Source organism: Rattus norvegicus, chromosome 7 (assembly GCF_021556685.1).
Source record: "Rattus norvegicus strain SHRSP/BbbUtx chromosome 7, alternate assembly SHRSP_T2T, whole genome shotgun sequence".
Taxonomy (NCBI): Eukaryota; Metazoa; Chordata; class Mammalia; order Rodentia; family Muridae; genus Rattus; species Rattus norvegicus.
This window is the reverse complement of record NC_141540.1, coordinates 41,503,354-41,531,250: the sequence shown is the minus strand read 5'-3', so window position 1 is coordinate 41,531,250 and position 27,897 is coordinate 41,503,354.

Genomic DNA, 27,897 nt, shown 5'->3' with positions numbered 1-27,897 from the left:
AATTTTTCACTGTATCTTTCCAACAATGTAGAACGGCCATCTCTCTCCTATATCTCTAAACACCATATCTCTCCTATAAAGGGGACTTCAAGAGACCAGGAAGAACTGCTTTGTCAAATTCTGTCTTAGTGAGAAGCACAAAGCTAGCCAGTCCTGGTGTACCCCAAAAATCAGTTTGTTTTGATTGTATGATCATGGATTTGGTCTTTTTGTACATCTCTTGCACAGTGTGTGGAAACATCACCTGTCAATGAAAATATGATGGCCAATAAGCTGAGGCAGGATTAGAAGGTGGGACATCTGGCAGAGAGAGAGAAAGGAATGCTGGGAAATACTCAGGTATGGGAAAGGTTTCCCCACCCAGACACAAAGGAGGTCAGATATATGAAACCGAGGAGAGGTAACAGTTGTGGTTTGGTCTGCTGTGTATTGTAATGCTAAATTCTATACCCAGAGGTCTAGGCCTACGAGTGACTCCTCATGTTTACAAGCTTGTACATGTTTGTAATGTTGTACAAACCTTGTTGCTTGATTTAAAACTATTGGTTAAATAAAGTTGACTATAGGCAATTACTAGAAGGATTAGAGATTGGTGGGTTTGGAGTGACCTGGTTGGAGAAGGGAAACAAGAGGAGGAACAATGAGGGGAGAGGGGTGAACCACCGTGAGAGGAGATGAACCATGGCCAGGAGAAACAAGTGTCTGGGGTACACCTCTGGGGAGGTAGCCAGGTGAATAGTTAGAAGAGTAGACGAGGGGTTACCCTCCCAGTAATTGTGAGACAAACATAAATTGGATTTCCTACAGGTGACTGGCCATGTGGCAGACATAGAATAAGATAAATGGGATAATTGAGTTAGGAGCTAGTCTGGTAATGGGTCTAGCTTATGACCTAAGCATTTATCGATAAATGTTAAGCCTCTGAATCATTATTGAGGAACAGGAGCATGGATGGGAAAGCCTGTGGTTACAGTAAGTTTCCTCCTTATTATTCTCAGATTTAATAGTACCACAATGAGAACTGCAATGGGCTTTATTCCGGTGGAGCCAATGTAGTGGGCACAACTACCAATACTGCACAAAACAACGGAAAAGTCCACATAGAATTTCAAGGGCAGCACATAGAGGAGTGCTAGAGTTTAGGGACTGGCTTGGCTTACAATTCCGTAATAGTCAAGGAACACCGATCTAAAGACAAAACCAAAATGATGACAAGAAATCAAGCCATAAAGACCGGGTTTCTATTGCATCTAAAGATTTTCTGCCATGTGGTTGTCTTAGCTCACCCAGAGCAGGAACTGGAGTGAGTGGCATCCAGGAAGTCCTTTGTTCATGCAGTTTCTGACTACTCTCAGGACGAGTCATGAGGAACTACATTGGAGAGATAACCAGCAGGTTCAGAAGAAGGATTTTCATGTTACCACGAACCAAAACAAATTGACTACAGGAAACATTTGTAGAACTTAGTAACTTACATTGAAATACATTTTCTCTGAGGTATTTAAAACAATATGGGAATTTTTCACAGTGAGAGTAGACGGAGGATAGAATGGATAAAGTCCTGAGAGTGGAATTTTAGTAAAGTAATCAGAAAGACATAATGGTTTTTGAGAAATTTGGATTAGGATAAGCTCAAGTCCCAACTGTTGCATACCTAATATACTTCTGAAGATTATTTAATGTCACATTAAAAGACTGCCCATCTCATTATTTTTCCTAGTGATAAGTCACCAGAATTTAGCAATTTTTTAAATCATAGAAAAATTAACATTTTTACCATACATGTTGAAAGTGCATAGTAAATGCTGCTTGACTCAAATTTAACTTACGATTGGAATAAATGTGAGACTTTATTATCAGGAGCCGATAAATGGCTCATGGGTAAAGGCACTGGGTAAGCTGGTGACTACAGTTGGAGCTCTAAGACCCATGTGAAGGTAGAGAGAGAGATTTCACCTCACAAAGTTGTCTTTCTGACACCGTAATGTGAGCCAGGGCACCACACAAGTCATGAACCCACCTCACTCTCCATGTTAACAGTACTAAAACCAAGAAAAATCAATAAAAATTGATAAATGCTTCTTAGATGTTCTTGACTGAATGGACAGGGTTCCACAATGGAAGCTGTAGGCATGGCATGTGATACGTGTGTGCAAGGTTTTTTTTAATTAATTATTTTATTTATTTACACTCCAACCATTGTCCCCTTTCTCATCCAACCCCCCCCCCCAAGTTTCTCACCCCATTTCCCCTCCACCTTCCTCTGAGAGGTTGCTCCTCCACCCTGAGTATTCCCCTTCCTGGGGCTTCAAGTCTTCCAGGCACATCTTCTTCCACTGAGGCCAGACCAGGCAGTCCTCTGCCATACATGTGTCTGGGACTCCTTGGACCAGCCTGTGTATGCTGCCTTGTTGGTGACTCCATCTCTGGGAGCTCCCAGGGTCCTGCTTACTTGAGACTGCTGGTCTCCCTGTGGGGTTGCTCTCCCTTGCAGCTTCTTCAAATCTTCCCCTAATTCAACCCTAGGGGTCTCTGGCTTCAGTCCAATGATTGGGTGTAAACATATTCAATTCTTCACCTCCCTCCTTTACCTCATACGTGTAGTACCGAGTAGCTGTATGCACCAAAAACCAAAATTGAGGAAACTTCTTCAGAATTCATTAACTGAAACATGCAAAATAAGGGGAAAAATGCTTTCAAATGAGATCCTCAGCTCTAATTAATCCTGAAGAGAGAGAGCGAGAGAGAGATTGCAAAGAAGTCGAATACAAGTTCTTCTGTCAAGCCTCACTTGGTCTTCCTACGCTGGTCCCCCGAGCCAGCTGAATTCAACAATTGGGAAACAGTTCTACAACCACACACTTAGGATATCACTGATACAAAGAACTTTATAATTTTGGAGTTCCACGTGATCAAAATCAGCAATCTTAATCTTCCAGGGAGCAATCTGGAATACTTCAATTAGTAAACTGATGATCAGATCCCCCGATCCTTGGGAATGGTACTGTTAAGTTGGTCACTGAGAATATGCATGGTTTTAATCCCTTACATTAGATTTTGTTGAGCTGATTAACAATGCTAACTTTCCCCTGTTCTAAATTGAAACTTAGCTTGATAACCATGTTATCCACGGGAAGTGGTTTTCATGCTAATACTATAGACATTTATTGAATCTTCTTTAATTCAATATCACTTAAAATTACCCGAGAAAAAATTTTAATCTTCCTATACAAATAAGCAGAAATGAACAATATTAAAAAAATTTTTTCTACTATGGACCAGTGGACATTTTGGACCAAGTTGTGGGGTTGCATTTTACTGTGTTTAGCAGCATCTCTAGCCAGCATTCCGCTCATTATGACGACCACAAATGTCGTCAGTGTCGACACATGACCCACAAACCTTCCAAGGGACATAATTAACCTTTGCTGAGAACCACTGCCAAAGCTACTGTTTTTTTAGCACTCATAATTTACAGACGGAAGGTCTGCAGAATACACTCTTTTAAATTATACCACTTGGCTATAAAGATTATTTTGAGCTGAAAAGTATTTGAAAAAATATCAGGTGCAATAAAATCCTGTATGAAAGGGACGGAAGGCAGCCATCTTATCACCAGGGATAGGGAATCAAAGTGGAAAGAATTGCATAGAAAAAAGCCTGGTAAGCTAGTTTTATTTTCATGGCTACTCCTCAACAATTCACTACTTTTTGTTATGTTTTTCACAACTTCTACTTTTTCTCATATAAATAAACATATAATATATACTTATATAAATTATACATAATTTATAAATAGAAATATAACATTTATATTATAATGTAAACATAATACATAAATATAATATGCTATAAACATACCATATTGTATTTATACTGTAACATAAATAATATATTTTAATATAAATATTCATATTATAAATAAAATAAAATATTCAACACATAGATATTCAAATCTCTCATCTTCTTCAGGTCTTTCCTTCCTCTGAGGTATCAATGATATATAACAATTAAATTGGCAGCAGCTCTCTGCTCCCAAACCCCGTGGGAGAGAGACCTCACCGCCTGATCAGGTGGGCACTCCTGAGGCTGCAAGAGCGGAGGAGACCACCAACACTGCCCACCCCTGCCCACATCCCTGGCCCAAGAGGCAACTGTATAAGGCCTCTGGGTTCCCGTAGGGGAGGGCCCGGGAGCGGCAGGACCCCTGCGCCTGAGACACTGCCGGAACCTGAAGGAAACAGACCGGATAAACAGTTCTCTGCACCCAAATCCCGAGGGAGGGAGAGCTGAACCTTCAGAGAGGCGGACACGCCTGGGAAACCAGAAGAGACTGCACTCTGTGCACATCCAGGCGCCAGAGGAAAACACCAAACGCCATCTGGAACCCTGGTGCACGGAGGCTCCCGGAAAGAGCGGCGCAGATCTTCCCGGTTGCTGCCACAGCGGAGAGGACTTAGGCAGTACCCCACGAGCAAACTTGAGCCTTGGAACTGCAGGTAGGACCAACTTTTCCCCTGCAAGAAACCTGCCTGGTGAACTCAGGACACACAGAGGCAAAATTCCTCTAAGGCCGGGCACTTCCTGTGTTTATCGGAAGTCCCACACCGGCGGATCCCGGACCGCAGCAGCTCTCTGCTCCCAAACCCCGTGGGAGAGAGACCCCACCGCCTGATCAGGTGGGCACTCCTGAGGCTGCAGAGCGGAGGAGACCACCAACACTGCCCACCCCTGCCCACATCCCTGGCCCAAGAGGCAACTGTATAAGGCCTCTGGGTTCCCGTAGGGGAGGGCCCGGGAGCGGCAGGACCCCTGCGCCTGAGACACTGCCGGAACCTGAAGGAAACAGACCGGATAAACAGTTCTCTGCACCCAAATCCCGTGGGAGGGAGAGCTGAACCTTCAGAGAGGCGGACACGCCTGGGAAACCAGAAGAGACTGCACTCTGTGCACATCCAGGCGCCAGAGGAAAACACCAAACGTCATCTGAAACCCTGGTGCACGGAGGCTCCCGGAAGGAGCGGCACAGATTTTCCCGGTTGCTGCCACAGCAGAGAGGACTTAGGCAGTACCCCACGAGCAAACTTGAGCCTTGGAACCACAGGTAGGACCAATTTTTCCCCTGCAAGAAACCTGCCTGGTGAACTCAAGACACAGGCCCACAGGAACAGCTGAAGACCTGTAGAGAGGAAAAACTACACGCCCGAAAGCAGAACACTCTGTCCCCATAACTGGCTGAAAGAAAACAGGAAAACAGGTCTACAGCACTCCTGACACACAGGTTATAGGACAGTCTAGCCACAGTCAGAAATAGCAGAACAAAGTAACACTAGAGATAATCTGATGGCGAGAGGCAAGCACAGGAACCCAAGCAACAGAAACCAAGACTACATGGCATCATCGGAGCCCAATTCTCCCACCAAAGCAAACACGGAATATCCAAACACACCAGAAAAGCAAGACCTAGTTTCAAAATCATATTTGATCATGATGCTGGAGGACTTCAAGAAAGACATAAAGAACTCCCTTAGAGAACAAGTAGAAGCCTACAGAGAGGAATCGCAAAAATCCCTGAAAGAATTCCAGGAAAACACAATCAAACAGTTGAAGGAATTAAAAATGGAAATAGAAGCAATCAAGAAAGAACACATGGAAACAACCCTGGACATAGAAAATCAAAAGAAAAGACAAGGAGCTGTAGATACAAGCTTCACCAACAGAATTCAAGAGATGGAAGAGAGAATCTCGGGAGCAGAAGATTCCATAGAAATCATTGACTCAACTGTCAAAGATAATGTAAAGCGGAAAAAGCTACTGGTCCAAAACATACAGGAAATCCAGGACTCAATGAGAAGATCAAACCTAAGGATAATAGGTATAGAAGAGAGTGAAGACTCCCAGCTCAAAGGACCAGTAAATATCTTCAACAAAATCATAGAAGAAAACTTCCCTAACCTAAAAAAAGAGATACCCATAGGCATACAAGAAGCCTACAGAACTCCAAATAGATTGGACCAGAAAAGAAACACCTCCCGTCACATAATTGTCAAAACACCAAACGCACAAAATAAAGAAAGAATATTAAAAGCAGTAAGGGAAAAAGGTCAAATAACATATAAAGGGAGACCTATCAGAATCACACCAGACTTTTCGCCAGAAACTATGAAGGCCAGAAGATCCTGGACAGATGTCATACAGACCCTAAGAGAACACAAATGCCAGCCCAGGTTACTGTATCCTGCAAAACTCTCAATTAACATAGATGGAGAAACCAAGATATTCCATGACAAAACCAAATTTACACAATATCTTTCTACAAATCCAGCACTACAAAGGATAATAAAGGGTAAAGCCCAACATAAGGAGGCAAGCTATACCCTAGAAGCAAGAAACTAATCATCTTGGCAACAAAACAAAGAGAATGAAAGCACACAATCATAACCTCACTTCCAAATATGAATATAACGGGAAGCAATAATCACTATTCCTTAATATCTCTCAATATCAATGGCCTCAACTCCCCAATAAAAAGACATAGATTAACAAACTGGATACGCAACGAGGACCCTGCATTCTGCTGCCTACAGGAAACACACCTCAGAGACAAAGACAGACATTACCTCAGAGTGAAAGGCTGGAAAACAATTTTCCAAGCAAATGGTCAGAAGAAGAAAGCTGGAGTAGCCATTCTAATATCAAATAAAATCAATTTTCAACTAAAAGTCATCAAAAAAGATAAGGAAGGACACTTCATATTCATCAAAGGAAAAATCCACCAAGATGAAGTCTCAATCCTAAATATCTATGCCCCAAATACAAGGGCACCTACATATGTAAAAGAAACCTTACTAAAGCTCAAAACACACATTGCACCTCACACAATAATAGTGGGAGATTTCAACACCCCACTCTCATCAATGGACAGATCATGGAAACAGAAATTAAACAGAGATGTAGACAGACTAAGAGAAGTCATGAGCCAAATGGACTTAACGGATATTTATAGAACATTCTATCCTAAAGCAAAAGGATATACCTTCTTCTCAGCTCCTCATGGTACTTTCTCCAAAATTGACCATATAATTGGTCAAAAAACGGGCCTCAACAGGTACAGAAAGATAGAAATAATCCCATGCGTGCTATCGGACCACCACGGCCTAAAACTGGTCTTCAATAACAATAAGGGAAGAATGACCACATATACGTGGAAATTGAACAATGCTCTACTCAATGATAACCTGGTCAAGGAAGAAATAAAGAAAGAAATTAAAAACTTTTTAGAATTTAATGAAAATGAAGGTACAACATACCCAAACTTATGGGACACAATGAAAGCTGTGCTAAGAGGAAAACTCATAGCGCTGAGTGCCTGCAGAAAGAAACAGGAAAGAGCATATGTCAGCAGCTTGACAGCACACCTAAAAGCTCTAGAACAAAAAGAAGCAAATACACCCAGGAGGAGTAGAAGGCAGGAAATAATCAAACTCAGAGCTGAAATCAACCAAGTAGAAACAAAAAGGACCATAGAAAGAATCAACAGAACCAAAAGTTGGTTCTTTGAGAAAATCAACAAGATAGATAAACCCTTAGCCAGACTAACGAGAGGACACAGAGAGTGCGTCCAAATTAACAAAATCAGAAATGAAAAGGGAGACATAACTACAGATTCAGAGGAAATTCAAAAAATCATCAGATCTTACTATAAAAACCTATATTCAACAAAACTTGAAAATCTTCAGGAAATGGACAATTTCCTAGACAGATACCAGGTATCGAAGTTAAATCAGGAACAGATAAACCAGTTAAACAACCCGATAACTCCTAAGGAAATAGAAGCAGTCATTAAAGGTCTCCCAACCAAAAAGAGCCCAGGTCCAGACGGGTTTAGTGCAGAATTCTATCAAACCTTCATAGAAGACCTTATACCAATATTATCCAAACTATTCCACAAAATTGAAACAGATGGAGCCCTACCGAATTCCTTCTATGAAGCCACAATTACTCTTATACCTAAACCACACAAAGACCCAACAAAGAAAGAGAACTTCAGACCAATTTCCCTTATGAATATCGACGCAAAAATACTCAATAAAATTCTGGCAAACCGAATTCAAGAGCACATCAAAACAATCATCCACCATGATCAAGTAGGCTTCATCCCAGGCATGCAGGGATGGTTTAATATAAGGAAAACCATCAACGTGATCCATCATATAAACAAACTGAAAGAACAGAACCACATGATCATTTCATTAGATGCTGAGAAAGCATTTGACAAAATTCAACACCCCTTCATGATAAAAGTCCTGGAAAGAATAGGTATTCAAGGCCCATACCTAAACATAGTAAAAGCCATATACAGCAAACCAGTTGCTAACATTAAACTAAATGGAGAGAAACTTGAAGCAATCCCACTAAAATCAGGGACTAGACAAGGCTGCCCACTCTCTCCCTACTTATTCAATATAGTTCTTGAAGTTCTAGCCAGAGCAATCAGACAACAAAAGGAGATCAAGGGGATACAGATCGGAAAAGAAGAGGTCAAAATATCACTATTTGCAGACGACATGATAGTATATTTAAGTGATCCCAAAAGTTCCACCAGAGAACTACTAAAGCTGATAAACAACTTCAGCAAAGTGGCTGGGTATAAAATTAACTCAAATAAATCAGTTGCCTTCCTCTATACAAAAGAGAAACAAGCCGAGAAAGAAATTAGGGAAACGACACCCTTCATAATAGACCCAAATAATATAAAGTACCTCGGTGTGACTTTAACCAAGCAAGTAAAAGATCTGTACAATAAGAACTTCAAGACACTGAGGAAAGAAATTGAAGAAGACCTCAGAAGATGGAAAGATCTCCCATGCTCATGGATTGGCAGGATTAATATAGTAAAAATGGCCATTTTACCAAAAGCAATCTACAGATTCAATGCAATCCCCATCAAAATACCAATCCAATTCTTCAAAGAGTTAGACAGAACAATTTGCAAATTCATCTGGAATAACAAAAAACCCAGGATAGCTAAAGCTATCCTCAACAATAAGAGGACTTCAGGGGGAATCACTATCCCTGAACTCAAGCAGTATTACAGAGCAATAGTGATAAAAACTGCATGGTATTGGTACAGAGACAGACAGATAGACCAATGGAATAGAATTGAAGACCCAGAAATGAACCCACACACCTATGGTCACTTGATTTTTGACAAAGGAGCCAAAACCATCCAATGGAAAAAAGATAGCATTTTCAGCAAATGGTGCTGGTTCAACTGGAGGGCAACATGTAGAAGAATGCAGATCGATCCATGCTTATCACCCTGTACAAAGCTTAAGTCCAAGTGGATCAAGGACCTCCACATCAAACCAGACACACTCAAACTAATAGAAGAAAAACTAGGGAAGCATCTGGAACACATGGGCACTGGAAAAAATTTCCTGAACAAAACACCAATGGCTTATGCTCTAAGATCAAGAATCGACAAATGGGATCTCATAAAACTGCAAAGCTTCTGTAAGGCAAAGGACACTGTGGTTAGGACAAAACGGCAACCAACAGATTGGGAAAAGATCTTTACCAATCCTATAACAGACAGAGGCCTTATATCCAAAATATACAAAGAACTCAAGAAGTTAGACCGCAGGGAAACAAATAACCCTACTAAAAAATGGGGTTCAGAGCTAAACAAAGAATTCACAGCTGAGGAATGCCGAATGGCTGAGAAACACCTAAAGAAATGTTCAACATCTTTAGTCATAAGGGAAATGCAAATCAAAACAACCCTGAGATTTCACCTCACACCAGTGAGAATGGCTAAGATCAAAAACTCAGGTGACAGCAGATGCTGGCGAGGATGTGGAGAAAGAGGAACACTCCTCCATTGTTGGTGGGATTGCAGACTGGTAAAACCATTCTGGAAATCAGTCTGGAGGTTCCTCAGAAAATTGGACATTGAACTGCCTGAGGATCCAGCCATACCTCTCTTGGGCATATACCCAAAAGATGCCTCAACATATAAAAGAGACACGTGCTCCACTATGTTCATCGCAGCCTTATTTATAATAGCCAGAAACTGTAAAGAACCCAGATGCCCTTCAACAGAGGAATGGATACAGAAAATGTGGTACATCTACACAATGGAATATTACTCAGCTATCAAAAACAACGAGTTTATGAAATTCGTAGGCAAATGGTTGGAACTGGAAAATATCATCCTGAGTGAGCTAACCCACTCACAGAAAGACATACATGGTATGCACTCATTGATAAGTGGCTATTAGCCCAAATGCTTGAATTACCCTAGATCCCTAGAACAAAGGAAACTCAAGACGGATGATCAAAATGTGAATGCTTCACTCCTTCTTTAAATGAGGAAAAAGAATACCCTTGGCAGGGAAGGGAGATGCAAAGATTAAAACAGAGACTGAAGGAACACCCATTCAGAGCCTGCCCCACAGGTGGCCCATACATATACAGCCACCCAATTAGACAAGATGGATGAAGCAAAGAAGTGCAGACCGACAGGAGCCGGATGTAGATCGCTCCTGAGAGACACAGCCAGAATACAGCAAATACAGAGGCGAATGCCAGCAGCAAACCACTGAACTGAGAATAGGTCCCCCGTTGAAGGAATCAGAGAAAGAACTGGAAGAGCTTGAAGGTGCTCGAGACCCCAAAAGTACAACAATGTCAAGCAACCAGAGCTTCCAGGGACTAAGCCACTACCTAAAGACTATACATGGACTGACCCTGGACTCTGTCCCCATAGGTAGCAATGAATATCCTAGTAAGAGCACCAGTGGAAGGGGAAGACCTGGGTCCTGCTAAGACTGAACCCCCAGTGAACTAGACTATGCGGGGAGGGTGGCAATGGGGGGAGGTTTGGGAGGGGAACACCCATAAGGAAGGGGAGGGGGGAGGGTTACGTTTGTCTGGAAACCGGGAAAGGGAATAACACTTGAAATGTATATAAGAAATACTCAAGTTAATAAAAAAAAAAAGTAACTAAAAAAAAAAAACAATTAAATTAAGCAGTTGAACATGTTCTTCTCCTCGTACTCTGTCTGTTTAAATTCTATGTATAGGTGTACCCCAGAAACTCTGAGTAAAAACATAAAAATTTGCCCTCCTACATAAACAAGCTTGAGCACTTTAAAATCAAAAATGTATTTAATTCTTAAAATAATCTTATAGTATAAATCCGATTCTTGTAATTTTAGTAGATTTATTTATGAATCTTAAGTGTAACTTCATGGGTGTTTTATCTGCATCTATGTCTGCTGTGCATCCCATGCATGCAGTGCCCAGGAAAGGCAGAAAAGGACAAAGAAGTTTCCAGAACTGCAGTTATAAATGGTTGTAACCACCCCCATGTTAGAGCTGGAAACCATACCCAAGACCTTTGCAAAAGCAACAAATATTCTTAACCATTAAGCCGCCTCTCTAGCCCCATAAACCCTGTTTTTATCTCCCATGTTATAAGCTGTGAGAATGTCGGCAGAGAAGACGATTAGCTCTCTGTGTGTACATAGCTAATGCATAATTACTAGACCTAAGATCTAGACTTAGATCGCCCAGGATATTTCATAGGAAGATGGTACAATCATGCATTCATTTAACAAATTGAATTTACTGAGAGTTTAATATGTGAGTATGAGGGAGAAAAGTTGAATACTATCTTCACCATGCTCAGAGTATAATGACAGAAGAGACTCACCACCACAACACATAGGCAGTCAAACACATGAAACTAAGGTGCGGTAACCAGCCACACAGCAGATGTAGAATAATCTGTATGGGTTAATTTGAGTTGCAAGCTAGTTGGAGAACAAGCCTTGCTTAAGACCTAAGCATTATTTAATAAATAAATAAACCTCTGTCATAATTCAGGAACTGGGGCAGACGTAGAAAAGCCCAAACGTTTACAGGGGAGCCAAGTATTTGCTTTGCAGCCCAGCCACGAGAACCTGAGCTCAGACCACCACCACACTTGATGGCCATGCTGTGTCTCTAAAGCTAGCAGTGGACTCAGGGCAGAGACCAGTGGGTCTCTGGAATCTGGCTGACCAGCCAACTGAGCTAAAACATGAGTTTTTTTTGAGAAACTCCATCTCAAAAACATCAAGTCTCTGCGAGGCTAGGTATTTCCACTCCCCCTGTGGCTAGACAAGGCAGCCCAGCTATAAAACCATACCCACAGACAGGCAACAGCTTTTGGGATAGCCCCTACTCTAGTTGTCCAGGACCCACACAAAGACCAAGCTGCACATCTGCTACATATGTGTGGGGAGGCCTAAGTCTAGCCCACTTATGCTCTTTGGTTGGTGGTTCAGACTCTGAGAGGCCCAGGGGTCCAGGTTAGTTGACTCTGTTGGTCTTTCTATGGAGTTCCTATCTCCTTCAGGGCCGCGATCCTTCCTCCTATTCTTCCATAGGAGTTCCCAAGCACCATAAACTGTTTGGCTGTGGGTGTCTGCATCTGTCTAAGTCAGCTGCTGGGTATTTTAATAATTTCTGAGCATGTTACAAAACCCATAAAGCACTTCATATGCTTGAAATATTGGAGTGTCATTCCTCAGAACCATTTTTTTTTCAGCCAATTTGGTAGCTCCTCTTCTCAAAATGAGAACAAAGACCTGCACTGATTTGCTTGAGATCAATCAGCAAAGCAAAGATCAATGGAATGAAAGGCTCAGCCCTGGCACATTCAAGTTATTTTACCAAGATTGGAAGAAAAATATTTTATCATTTGTTTTCTCAAACCTAAGCAACAAATTGATTTACCACATAAATCCTTTTGCTTAGGTCTACTAAGTTCATTATAACCATAATTGTACTAAGGAAAGACAAGGAACTAATCTATTTCCTTGTTTTAATTACTTCTATGGACAAATTAAATGTAAATTTCTCCATGAGCTGCCATTTGAAAAGACTCATGTGATGAATACAAGGAAGAAAAAGCAGCCCTTTGGTTAAGTTACTTTTCCTTTCATAAGCTAAAAACACATATTTGAATAAAGACAGATAAAATACTTCATTATAAATAGAGGCCCACATCTATGTAAAATGCCTCAGGGAAATCTGTTAAAATAGATTGAACTTATGTGGTGGCTTGAATATGCTTGGCCCAGGAAGTGGCACTATTAGGAGGTGTGGCCTTGTTGGAGAAGGTGTGGCCTTGTTGAAATGGGTGTGGCCTTGTTGGAGGAAGCGTGTCATTGTGGGTATGGGCTTTAAAGACCCTTGTCTTAGGTGCCTGGAAGCCAATCTTCTCTTAGCAGCCTTCAAGTGAAGATGTAGAACTCTCAGCTCCTCTATACCAGGCCTGCTTGGATGCTGCCAGGCTCCCACCTTGATGGACTGATTCCCTGAACCTGTAAGTCAGCCCCAGTTAAATGTTGTCCTTATAAGAGTTGCCATGATCATGGTGTCTGTTCACAGCAATAAGACCCCAAAGAAGACAACTTAGTTGCTGAGTGCTCTAACACAACCATGAGAACTTCTGAAGACATCAGCATGGGGATGTGTTGAGAAAGAATCTAATGGTTTAGCAGGTTGAAAAAAAGAAAGAAGGGGAAAGGAAAGGAAATGACATGACTGCTCCTAGGTATAGTGGAGGAGAAAGTTTATTAAGATAAAAGGGAGACATAGCCAGAGGCAGAGGCATTTGGGAGAGTCTAGAGTGGACTTGACAGGCTTAGCTGGGATATATGGGGAGACAGCAGAAGGGTGAAGGAAGAAAGGGGAACCAGGTGCAGTAACAAGGAGGGCAAAGGTACAAGAGGTAACCAAATGAGCCTGTGCAGGAAAGGGTAAAACAGCCCCTGGGTTGGAGAGTTCAGGGAAGAGAGTGAGAGGTACCAGCCACAGCCTGTATCAGGTAGGAACTGTGGAATGATGGGAAAATCTGGAAGCCAGGTGCCATTTTGATATGTTAAATAGGTGCCTCAACCCTCTGTCCCAGATGTGAAACTTAGCAAAAGTGAGTTCTTTTCATTTGAAAACTAGGCAATTGTACTGTCAGCTGATACTTACTAACATCGTAAAGGCTCATGTTTAACTAAAAGTTAATAGTGAGTTTTTGTTATACGCTAACAGGCACAGTTTTTCCTCTAAAAGCATTTTCTTATTCTGTGAAATGCACACTATTGCAGTCCCATCTCAGAGATGCAGACACGACGATGTTAGGAGAGCAAGTTCATTGATGCCTTAACACACAGCTGGGACTGACATTCCAACTTCTCACAAGGGTCTTCTCACAAACATAGAAAGGGTGGCTTTAGTTGCCACAAAACTATGTCCTGGCCCCAGTGCTACAGGATACATAAGAACATTAGCAAGTAGCCTTCCTCCACAGGCTCTGCTCTGACTTCCCTCAGTGAGAGACTGTGACCAGAAACTGTAAACTAAACCCCTTCTTCCTCAACCTGCTTTTGGTGAGGAAGTTTTAGTGAAACAAAGCAGACTGGGTAGTATCATCACTTAGGAATACAGACTAAAGCCTTCGCACTGGGGAATCAAAAGCCTCTTTCTCTTTTATTGAGCTGTATCTGAAATACTCCTTGCTTTTGGTTTTGTTTTGTTTTGTTGCTTTTGGTTTTTTTTGTTTTTGTTTTTGTTTTTGTTTTTTGTTTTTTTGCCTAAAAGAAAAGAGCCGCCTTTTCCACTGCGTTGAGTGAGGCTCTTTATTTTCTCCACTGGAGGGATTCCTTAGCGTTGCCCCAAGGGACCCCATCGCAATAGAATACTTCAAGTTGACCACTGTCTGTATCAGAAGGGAACATAGACGCAGTGGATAAACAGCCAAGGTGCATCTTACTTGTTAAGCTCGGTGCAGAGCATGTGTAAAGGCAGTAAGCAATGACTTTTAGCGAGGCTCTCTTTGACAACAACGCAGTTTCATGTTTTATCGAGCCCAGGCTGAAGAAGTAGAGGTCTCTTCTGATGTCCAAGGCGTCAGTGTCTTGATTTCATAATAGTCCAATTCTGATTGAGTTCAAGAAAGAAGAGAAGTCGTTCATAATAGTCATTTTAGAAACATGCGATGGAACGTCCAAAGCCTTCTAGGCACATTGACCTCACCCCTATTTGCTCAGTGTGGAAAGGCAATTACTCTGTGGAGTTGGTGCAGTTGAGTCTGTAAACAGTTATTACATTTCAATTAAAGCTGCACGAAACTCTACATATTCGGTTTGCAGGAAATTAATGCAAATCTTTTTTGATGTTTCAATTCTCGAGGTCGAACTATCCCACACATTTGGCCCTGGGCGTAACACTCAGACCCTTTCAAACATCAAAGACTATTTCCCCAGCATAAAACATTTGACCTGGGGTTAAATTTTCCTAAAATACTGGTCTGTACTCAAACGCCCAAGTTTTCAACCTGTATGGAAGTTTCGCTAAAAGAAGTCAACATAAAGTAGCTTTCTAGCAGGGAACAAATTTTCTGTAAAGGTTTTATTGTCAAGCATGCACTGAATTTATTCATTGCCTTGATTGAATGAAACTAGATTTTTTTTTTTTTTGGTTACAGAAAGTTGAGAGGAAATGAATTAATGCACGTTCAACAACTATCATAGCCCCATCGCTTTTCTTGAACTGTTCTCATTAAATTCACCCTTTCACACTGGGGGGTTGGGATCCTTCTTGTTCAGGGGAGAAGAATACAGGTCACAAAGAAGAAACTTCTTAAATTATAGAGGTGGGCTGTGGCATCAAAAATGGATGCAGAACTCTCTTTTGCTGAAGCCCTTGGCAAGTTGGTCTCCCACTGAATGAAGACATGGGGACTGTGGTTCATGGTCACAACCATCACCTGGTCTTTTTTTCCTCCTGTTTCTTGTGTCCATTCCTTCTCACGGGCGTGCTTCATAATAGCCGAGGTGGTCATCTACTGTTTGTATGAGTACCCCCCACTTCCCTTTCAGAAAAACACACCACACATGAAAATGATCAAGGAACTGTTCCTCCCCCCGCCCCTTTTCTCCCAAGATGTGTTACATATGGCCGGGTGGGGGTTGGGCAGGCAGAGCAAGACTGCAGGCAGAACAGAGGACTTCGCACTTCCGTCGCTTCCCATGAAAAATAACATATGGGCAGAACATTTATTTGAAAGAACAGATTTGTTACTAGTTGCTCTCCAGCAGTTGAAAGAGAAAGAAAGAAAAAGAAAGCCTTTTAACAGCCATCTGAAAATACTCCCCCAAGGAAAGAAATAGAGTTGATCTTTTTACGGATTACAGAATTAACATGAACAAATCTGAGTCAGAGCGAGTCCACTGAAATGTATTCACGGCACTCCTGCTGTCGAGAATCTACCTCTCCGATGGGGGTGGCAGGCAGGCGGTTTTCAAGCTCACACTTTATATTTTTGTAGAAAAGACATTTAAACATAATGTATTTTTAAGCCATTTTCAAATGAATCCTCTATTTTGTTCCTGACTTTACTTTTTTTTTTCAACCTTCTCAACTTCTCAATACACATGTCCTGAAAGTCCTTCCAGAAGATGAGAACAGGTTCCTGGCCCCCACCATTAGTATTTCCAAGGTCCTTTGTTTCCCATCATTCCAGTTGTTGGTTGAGATCTGGACTGATTCACAACTCTTAGCACTGTCAAATTCCTCAGGCACAGAAGAAAAAAAAAAGAAAAGAAAAGAAAAGACATTGCCAAGAAACAAATTAAAAAGTTCAATTTAAAAATTGTATCTACCCTTCAAGTTCTTGGTTTATAAAAGTATTCGCAGCTTATGTCTAGGCTAAGATTTAATTTAAACCACATGGAAATTAAGGGGGGATTAGCCTCCTGGAGGCTTGCTAATGTTTAAAAGCAGAAATCGGAAGAGAATGAGAAAACCCACAGTATTTTAAGAATATAAATGTGAGGAGGTAGAGAGGTGGCTCAGTGATGAGGAGCCCTTGTTGTCTTGGCTGAGGACCTGGGTTAGGCTCCCCACATTCACGTGGTTGGCTCTCAACCACATGTAGCTCCAATTATGAAAGCTACCTCCCTTTTCGTACCTCTGCAGGCACCAGGTATACAGGTCCACGATACATATGTGCATGAAAAGGCAGGGAGTAAAGGCTTTTGTAGATCCTCCCTTTTTACAACAATGTAGTTGGATATTTTAAGGAACCCAGGCTTACGTAATAAAGGTCTTTTCTGGTGTCCAAAGGTCATCAGTATCTTAATTTCATAATTGTCCAGTTCCCCTTGAGTTCAAGAAAAAAAAGATGCTGCCCGTATCAGCCATTTTAGAAACATTTGATGGGCCCTGCAAAGCCTTCTAGGAACATTTGCCTTTATCCCCCATTTTTGTGGGAAAGCATCCACACATGCAAGCACAACATTTATACACATAAATCCTTTTTTTTTAATTAACTTGAGTATTTCTTATTTACATTTCGAGTGTTATTCCTTTTAAGAGGTTTTTATAAAGAGAATATACATGTGAACTTTTCTCATCTACCCACTCTCTTCTGTGTAAGAGATCACAGAAATGGCCCTTCCCTTTGTGCTTGCTGTCAGAGCCACTGCTCCTTTAGAACGAAGAAAGCATTCATCACCTTCCTGCAGCAAACTCTGATGAGATCGTTCTTTCTCCTGGCCAAGATTGGTTCCTCTTTCAGCCCATTGTCGGTGTCTGCACATGAGGTTCCACCTTACCTTGCAATTGCTCCTTTAACTAGCTGTTTATCTGACCGTCGGAAGACCTTCTAGAAGAAAGCCTTTCAAGTGAGAGCAATCCTAGGAAAGGCGCCTCAGAGTTCAGACCTGAGTAGTCAGAAAACACAAATGCTCATCAGCACAGAGAGTGGGCTAGGGATGAATGCAGAATTATCATCAAATCCTGTTGTTGGGAGAAATAAAGCAAATTCCTTTTCTGTTTTATGGATTCAAAATTGATTTTTTTTCATATAATATATTCTGATTATGGTTTCCCCTCCCTCACCTCCTTTCAGATCTTTTCCACCTCCCCGCCCATTCAGATCGACACCCTTTTCTCTCTCTTTCTCACTGGAAATCAGGCATCTAAAAAATATATTAAAATAAAATAAAAGGATAAAATCAAAACAAATAAACCAAAATAAGAGAAAAACAGACGAAGCAAACAAAAGAAAAGGGGCCAAGGAAAAAGCACAGTAACATTCAGAGATGGAGACACGTGCCTTGGCACACAATGGATTCACAAAATCGCACAAAAACGAAAACTGTACTTCATACTCCAAAGACCTGTACGGTAAAGGGGAAGAAGAACCTTCAAAGCCACTACGGCCTTTGCTTTGTGCTGACCATTAAATTTCAGCAATGACGGAAGATGACAAGGACATTTTTAGCGTACAAATTCCCTTACAGTTAGATGATTCTGGATGGGATTTCCGGAGCTGGGGACCGAACCCAGGGCCTTGCGCTTCCTAGGCAAGCGCTCTACCACTGAGCTAAATCCCCAACTGGATGGGATTTCATAAATGCTGGTTGATTCTTATGGAAGTACTCGCTCGTACTTTTTTTTAAGTATTTGTTGTTTTGTTTTTCATGTTTCTCTCTCTTTTGCACAAGTGTGTGTGTGTGTGTGTGTGTGTGTGTGTGTGTGTGGTGTGTGTGTGTGTGTGTGTGTGCGCACACGTGGGCGCACCCGTGTGTGTAGACACTGGAGCTTTATGTTGGACATCATCCTCAGTCTCTTATCTACTTTTCCAGTGATGCAGGCTCTCTCCCTGAGACCCTGATATGGCTTGGTTTAGGACTCATATTCTCATGCTTGAATTTCAGTAGGGCTTCAGGACACATGGAACATTTACGCTAGGCATTTACATAGGGTCTGGAGACCCAAACTCCAATCCTCACAGAGGAGTAACGAGTGCTTTAACTCTTGAGTAAGCTCCCCAGCTCCTGAATCTCTCATTTTGATGTTGCTACTGTTGCAGACTGCCCAACCCTCCCATGAAGGCTCTTCTCCACACAAAGGCTAAGTCATAGCTTCAACACACTAAGGTATGCTAAAAGGAAGCCCAAAGCCTACATGTATGACTGGACTCTCCAGGTTCATGAAGCTCCTTTAAGGTTATATCCTGTGAGTCACATGTGGACCTAGTGCTCACCATATGCAAACCTGAACTCAGAAGTTTCTGTTCCAAAACATTTCCTAAAACAGTAGTAACTTCCTCTTTCCAGTCTCTCACATCAAGATGTTGGAAGTTGTGACTGACTCCTGACAACGAAGAAAATCTTCTTGACTCAACTCGTATCTCTGAAGCTTGAAGATCTTTCTCCATCTCTCAGTCTACCATTAGGTCCAACCTGTCAGCAAATCATAGCAAGCTAAGCCCAATTCTCTTGGGCTCCATCTTGTCCTATTTTTCTCCATACAGAAATACCACATCACATCTTGTTGGGAGCATTCTCAAAACCGTCCACGCTACAAATAGGAAAAGCCACATCCTTGACGGTGGCTTTAAAAGTTCCACAGGTGCTTCACGTCTGCCTCTTAGCTCTCTACTCTGTAATCTATGTTCCTGGCTTTCATTTCTTTGTCCTTCCTCTCTGTAATTTCCACAAACTGTGAAGAGTCCTGCTCAACTTTTCTCTCTGAACACAGTGCCCTTCCTTCATTTATTCATGCAGGTATTCTCAAGTCTCATCCTTCACGTTAATCCTTACCCTCTCATTGAACATTTACTCTCACCGGTTCTTTTCAACTCCTTCTTTGCTTGACCTTATCCTAGTGCACCAAATAAGCTATAGAATTCGCGTATTGTGTTTCACCTCGGTTAGCTTTTGTTCAGAACTAGATCATACGCTCTGTGAAAGCAGGGCTTTCACTGACTTTACTAATCACCCGGCCCAGCATCTGAAACCAGACCTGGTACAATATGATGAATATTGCCTAAAGCGACGAATAAGAATTATAAGTACTTTTCATTCTGAAGGAGATTTCTTAGTGTGTTTCTCCCTAAATATCATAGTTGTGACAAGATTAAAAATTAAACTAAAGACCACTTAAAAGATGACGGCAGTTCCACAGACTACATTTAACTGATATCCACCAATCTCTGCGTGGCTGATTAGGGGGATGGATCATGGCAAAGGATAATAAACAAGGAATAGAAAGAAGGACCACAGAATGGGAAGTAGATACAAAGTGGCTATTCCTGTTGACTGGAAGGAAAATGAAAGTGACTTGCTGGCCAGGGACCTCTCTTCTATCAGTAGCTCCTTCTCCTCTACGGTCTATGGCATGAAATCGGAGTCTCTTACTTTCTCTGTAAAACCAGTTTAATAAACCCTACCTCCATAAAACTCCCCCGAGAAGATAAAATGATATTTAGTGCCTCTATCGTCTGTGGTATGTAGGAGGTGCCCTGTAATACAAGCTGTCCTGCCTTTCTACCTGCACACAGGGCCCAGAAGCAGATGCCCCAGCATCAGTAAGCAAAACAGATGTTCGGATCTTAGCTTTCAGATGCTGTTCTCTAATAAAAAGAACAGGGCTAATTGAGGAAGAGATGGATATTTCGGGACTGGAGTAGGTAAAAACATCAACATGAATCCGGTGTATATATTACTAGAAAGTAAGGAAATAGCAACTAATACACCCTGTGTTATCGGAGGCTGATCACAGAGGGCACTGTGACTGCATGGGGCCACAGGATCTCTAGAAAAATCCTGCACCTTCTGCTTACTTCTATTGTGGATCAGGAATGATTTTAATAAATGAATAAACAGAACCCATTCAAAGGTGGTGAGAGAAAGGTTGGAGGTAAGGTTTGTCTGTTGCCAAAGGAACAAAGGCCGTGAAGGACAAAACCTTCCAACGGCCAAACCTGGAACCATTTGACCTTGAAAGTAGATTATGTACGCATTGACATTCTGCTGTAGTTAAACATGATGGTAAATTAGCTTGAGAAGAGCCTAGGGGATCATGGAAGCATATGTGTCTATGAGGGAGGCCCCCCAAAAGGACTTAACACAGGAAGAGGGCTGATCCTGACGGTGAGCTGAGGTCAGCTCCATTACACATAGCCTGTTCCCCTAGGTCAAATGGAGACCCGGCAGCTCAGGCACCCTCTTCCTTTTGCTGTTATGTACTTCTTCTGTCTGAGGATCTACTTCATCAGGGATGCCAAACCAACCAAACCAAGGGCTGTGGCTTGCTAACCATCGCGACAGAATAAGACCCTTGCATTACTCAAGTTGCCGATGTCGAGATTTTTGACACTATGAGAAAAAGCTAATACAAAGCCAAAATGCAAAATGAAATATTCACATGCCCATGTTTACGTAACTAATTCTCTCAGCTTGTAGTTAAGTGGAGAGAAGGGAGGTCATGAGAGAACAATGCATTGAGTAGGCATAGACAGCAAAAAGACCTAGAGGGCAACACCAAGACACTCGAGGATCCACTGATGGATACTAAAAGCAGTGGGAAATCTTGTACTTATGTATCTTACTAAATGTGTGTCAATTATTCTGACAGTCCCACCTTTGTAGACATATCTGAAATAACTCCTTTGGAAAGACAGAGCTTAATTTGCTTATCTACATAGGACTCTATCTAATGATTCCTCTTAAGGACAGGAACTCGGAAGCTGATAAATCACAGCTTTACCGTGAAGAAACCTGGTAAATACCTACTTCAACTGAGCAGTTAGAAAACCAGCAGGGGATATTCATACGATGAGGGTAGTATTGTCACATGTGGGACATTGTTCTCCAGGCTCCATGGGTCCAGTCATAGCATGTGAAATTCCCAGGTAAATGAAATTGGTGGATATGTTATAAAATACATGACCAGGCTCTTCATGAAAGCCAAAGACATGAGTGAGAAGAAAAAAAGTCTGCAAAGTGGTCATAAGGCAAACTACAAGTATACGGCTGGCTGATGAAATGTATTATTTTATATTACATTATTATTATTATATTATGTATTATAACATAATATAATATGTACTATATTATGTACGTATGTTATTTTATACTGGACTCTAAAACTAATAAAACACATCAAGAGAAACAAAGGAGATCTGAATAAAATCTGTAGTTTTAGTTCATTGTAATGCATACATTTTAGTTTCATATTTTTCATGATCCTACTGTGATTAGACAAAGTATCATCACCAGGAAAAATTAATGAACCAGATAAAATTATGTTTTTATTATTTTTTGTAAACTGTATTTAAAACTGAGCTCATTAAAATATTTTAAAGCCTCAAAAATTGCTCAGGATTAAAGAAGTATGATTCCTATGTAAAATATTTATAGATTGTATAGCACTATCATAGTCACTATTTATTATGTAACAACAATTAAAAGTACTGTTTTCCATGGCGATGATGGTTGTGAAGTGTCAAATTGGAGGTGATTGGACCACACTGGTCCACAGAGTCAACGGAAACAAATATCCCCAACACAGACACATAATTGAACTGATGATAGCTGAGAGCAGCTTCCAAAATGATTATGACACTGTGTGCTCCCCAGCCTTTAGTCTTTGGCCCTTTGTGGAGTCCTCCATTAGAGACATACACACAGAATAGATTAGGGATGAGTTACTTCTATGCTAACGACAAAATAAGATCTTTGAATTCCTCCTTGACTCTTCTTTGTTTTAATGATAAATGTAGAGGAAAAGGTGTTTCAGTGATGCTGGTACATAAGTCAAAACTATCACAGCAATTAATAAACATTTGGGTGACAAGCTAAGTCATGAAAGACACTGAGAACTCCACTTTGCCACTGTACATCGATTAACCTGGATGAAGGTAGCAGCTGTCCTGTGAGGACAATCCAGGTATCCATGTGGGAAGAAACAGAAAGCTCCTGCCAACTGCCAGGACCACATAAAATCCTTGGAATCAGCTCCTGCAGGTCCAAGCAAGATGATACAGATGGTACCCTCTCCCGTGGCATCCTGACTATAATCTTGGAAGAGAGGTAGGGTGACCCAGTTAAGTCACAGCTATACTGTTGACTCAAAGAAACTATGAAACAATAAATGATGATTGCTTTAAACTACTCACCAGTGGAATGATTACCATATCCTGGAAGATAACATATAGAATACTCTTTGTCAAATGAGCAGTCTAGGATAACCTATGTCTAGGATAAAGGCTTAGGGATGTTAGTCCAATAAAAGACAAAAGTTCAATGGCGTTCGGGCACAGACTTCTTGTCAAATGCAACGTGCTTGATGTCCTCTTTCTGAGGACCTGACAAGACATGCCAGATTGCTAAAGGACAATGCTTTAGAACACTTTTGTCTTTGCAGGGAATCTTGATAGGGTTGTGGTTTATTTTGTTATTTCTCAACATCCAAACATCAGTGGTCTCTTCATGGAAGCACTGTTGAAAAGCTGCATTTTTATTTACAAAGAGCAGAATGTGAACACAAAGGGTCCATGTTCCTCTTACTTTCCTCTTCTGTTTTCATTTCATGGTAACCCAGATTCGCTCAATATTTAAACTTCGGGATTTTGCTGCTCCTGTGTTTCTTTTCTATGCTGGCCTCGGTCTTCCATTCCTCGAGCCTCAGCTCACCTTCTGCTGAGATTACAAGCATTCATCAGCATACCTTGGCTTGCTATTTTTCTGATGCACTTGTATGCCAAGGAACAAAGAAAGTCTGGTGCTAGAAGACCAAAGTTGGAGTCTTTATGATTAAAACACACATACACACACACACACACACACACACACACACGGACAATGCTTTAGAACACTTTTGTCTTTGCAGGGAAACTTTATAGGGTTGTGGTTTATTTTGTTATTTCTCAACATCAAAACATCAGTGGTCTCTTCATGGAAACACTGTTGAAAAGCTGCATTTTTATTTACAAAGAACAGAATGTGAACACAAGGGGTCCATGTTCAGGATAGAAATCTAGCTATTTCTTTGCCACTTCCAACCCTATGGTTTCAGGACTCTAAGCATCTTCTATCTTTGTGTTTTTTATGGCCATGTGAGGAAGCAGTTGCGTGAAACACATTGGCTAGCATCGTGGACCTTCTCAACGTTTCAGGACTATTTCAATGGGAAGTATTATGAACACTGCTTCTTTTGAAGGAAACATCCCAGTCTCCGTGCTTCTTTAATTCAGATAAATGATGTGAATATTCCAGAAAAATCATTTGTTAAAGACAGCGTCAAGGGAATAAAGGCCAACCACTCATTTTCCAGATTGTCCATGCATTAAGCCTGTATCTGGAGCACAAGATCACATCTTTGTCTCACTCAGCAACCGCTGTTTTATGAGGGGGCTGAAGTTCTACATTTTGTCCTCTATCGCCCTTTTCAGAATAGATACTTTAAAACCGAGAAGCAATTTAGTGTGCATCACCTGTTCTATTAGCCCAGGCCAACGCTAATGACATATTTTAATAGAAAAATGGGCAGTTGGGCACCTGAACTTTACCCTGTCGTGAATCATTTTTGGCAGCTGGGTTTTTATTCATCCGTTTGATTGAAATCTCTTTCCTGAAAGAAGCAAAGAGACTCTTCTTTGTTCGGGGTTTCCATAAAGGAGAAATGGAAGGCTGTGCACGCAGTCTGCTATGCTTAAATACATTTATTTTCCCAGGCTTCGAGCCATGGCAGTGAACAAACAGACTCTTACCAACATCTTTATGTGCACCATAGGAGAGAACAAGTTTATAGGATTAAATAACGCTCATCTGATTTGACTTTGTCCAGCCCTGATTGAAGTCACTGGACAGGCTTGTATTTTTAAAATTTCCCCATGTAATGCTTAACTCTTAGCTTTGGGCTATTTAAAAAATAAACGGCTATGTACATGTGTGTTTTTCTCTTTGTGTATATACACACATTGTCCATAATGTTGTAGGAGGAGGGCCTGGCTTTTATTTTATTATTATCATTATTAAATTCCTTCTCTTTACAGAGAATTGAATTCAAAGGTTTCCTTTTCCAGCTTCCTAACTTCTCTTCCAAGCATAATGATTCCAGACAGACGGAATAACTGACCAGTGATCCATCATGTTTTTAATCATTCACAGTCTGATTCCTTCACTGTGGTGTCTGATATTTGGTTTTGAAGAATGCTTTCCGGGGGAACACACTCAACCCAATATTTCAGAATAATAAATTGCCCATGTTCAGAGGCCTCGGACAGCCTGTATTATTTTGCCCTTATTGAAAATAATGAGCAATCTGGAACATTGCCCTTGACTCGGATTTAGAATTTAAGATAATAAATAGGACTTCAACATACTGGGATCATATCCACAAAAGAGAGCAAATATATTGGGGCTGAAGGGGAATGAAAATGTAGGGGTCCGGAGGGAGAGTGTCAACAGTGGTTACAGGCAGATCCTTGGTTTTGTTTTTGTTGTTTTTTTTTCAAGATCGAGAAAATCTTCCTGTCCCTTGACCTGTCCCAGCTGCTCACTGAGCTGTAAGGTTATAGTTACAGTAGGAAGCAAGATTTCTGTCATGTTGGGATCATTTGGAATCATTCCAGAGAAATCCGTTTCTCCTATGCAGCAGATGAGCTAACCCCCAAAGAGTCCTAGCTGAAAGGATAGGTTGAAAGGTCACCAACCAGTGTCGATGGCATAGATGTATCACAAAATAAGCATGGGTTGTTCGGTTTTTTGTTTTTTGTTTTTGTTTTTGTTTTTTGCCTGAAAATGCTTCGATAAAAATTAGTTATCACATGAAATTATAACACATTTATTTAAGTGCTCGGAGAAGGGAATTTTTCATTTCATATATACTCATATCCTCAAACACAGTTAACAAATAAAAGTAGGAATATTTTTGCCATAGAACTAATACACTGTGTGTAGTGATTAGGTTTTTGTACCAAATTGAAGTGCTCTGAACTCCTACCTTTGGTTAAAGCAGAGCTTATGACTTAATTTTATAAGGATGTATGATAACACTGCACTGGGTAATGTACCATTGGAGTTAAAGCAGTTACTACTTTTGATTCCTGGGGATTATGCCTTGAGAAACCGTCTGTGTCCTCTGAATTTCTGTAGCATTGGACAGACTGCAGCCTGTAGATTGCCACCTGTTTCGGCACGATTTGTAAGCTAAGAATGATTTTTATGTGTCTGGGTGTTTTAAAAAAAAAGTCAGGGAGGAATAATGTTTTATGACATGTGAATTCGCATGAAATTTAAATTTCATAGTTGATAAATAAAGTTTTATTGGAACACGGCCATGCCCATTTGTTTGCATACTATCCCTGTCCGCCTTTTTTTGCTCCTTTCATGTTATAACTTGCAGAAAGCAGCCGTATGGCTCTTGCTGCCTGAAATAGTCAAACGTAGCACTTTGAAGGGAAAAAGTTTGTCTGCCCTACCTTGTAGCACTGTTGTGGGATTGGAGGTTACATAAAGAGTTTGGCAACAGGGATGCAGAGAGCAGACACATTGAGAGAAAGCCACCCGTGAAAATCCATGTGTGGCTATGCAGACAGGAGGACAGACAGCCTAGGCATAATCCCAACCTACATGCACATCCCTCCCATTAACGAGGCTGTGTGTCACTGTTGCAATTAAACCTGCAAGCAAGCAGGCTGTTATTCCCAATAGTGAATTCGGCGTTCATTCTTCAAGTGAAATTTTCCCACAGGAAATATTTCCGTATTAGTGGTTGATATTATTTAGCCCACGGTGGGGATCACTCTGTAAATAAATAGAAACATGCCAGCAATTCTAATGATGAAAAAAGTGCATCCTCCTGCTCTGACACTAGGCTACGGAAATAGCAATGATGGCTTGTCTGAATCTGCCTTGCAAGATGGAATGAAAATCCTTTCCCCTTTGTTCTTCCCTAAAGAAGGCGCCCTTCACCAAGTGACTCTTCTCTTAAGATCTACCTTGATGTGTGTCTTTAAGTTTTCTGACAGGTAATTGCTACTAGCAATGTTTTGTGTTAGTACTGTGAAAATCTCATACAAGCATAGGTTGAGGGAAGCAGTGAGAAAAACCTTTGGAGTATGTTTGCCCTTCTTGTCGCTGGTGTGGGCACAGAGGCCGACAGGAGAGAGCGTTTAAATGTCTTGCTAAATGCTTAACAGGGCCAATAGTGCCATGGCTGCCTTAAGAGTCGTGATGCGCAGCTTCGGGTGCATTCACAAGACTCAATGGCTTCCCATGAAACAGACACAGGGTTAGACTCCGGGTAACCAGCAGGAGATACATCACTGGCCTGTTGTGTTGATTTTTCCGTTTAACAAAAGGAAGCCAATGAAAATTACATAAAAATTAAATAGAGGATGTTTACTTCTGCGTGGTGAAGGAGACAGGGGCATACGCGATGAACAGGAAGTACCGCTCGTGTCGTGGGATGAGTGAGGGAATCCTCATGGACAGTGACATAACTCAGCAGATCAAGTAGCAAAACAATGAGATACCTCAGCCACATGTCTCTGGAATCCAAGTGACTCCTGCTTGTTTGGGAACTGGGTGGTTCTGTTTTCATATTTCACTCATAAGACTGGAGTAGAGGCTGGACAGGCACCGGGAAGCTTGGTGGAGTATCAACGCTGGGCCGGCCATTCACAATGAGTTAAAAAGAAAAGAGGCCCAAGGAACCCTCTGCTGAGGAGACAGCGTGGTGAAAATACTATTCGAGTTTAGCCGTTTAAGCTAATGTATGTGAGGAGCAAGATGAGGTTTGGAAAAGAACTGCTCCATTTTAAAACAGAATCCATAAGTAAAAGTAAGAAATGAAGTCTTTATGGGATGAAAATTAAGTTTCTCATTTCAGGCTTTGGGGCAAACGGTTATAAAAGCACATAGAGTCAGGGCAAAAATCAAAGCTAGGACAACCCCAGTAAAATCCAGCCTCAGGGACATGGTCATATCATGTCGTGGCTTTAGAAAGGGGTAAGATGCTGTCTCACTTGTGTAGTTAAAAGTCCTCCCT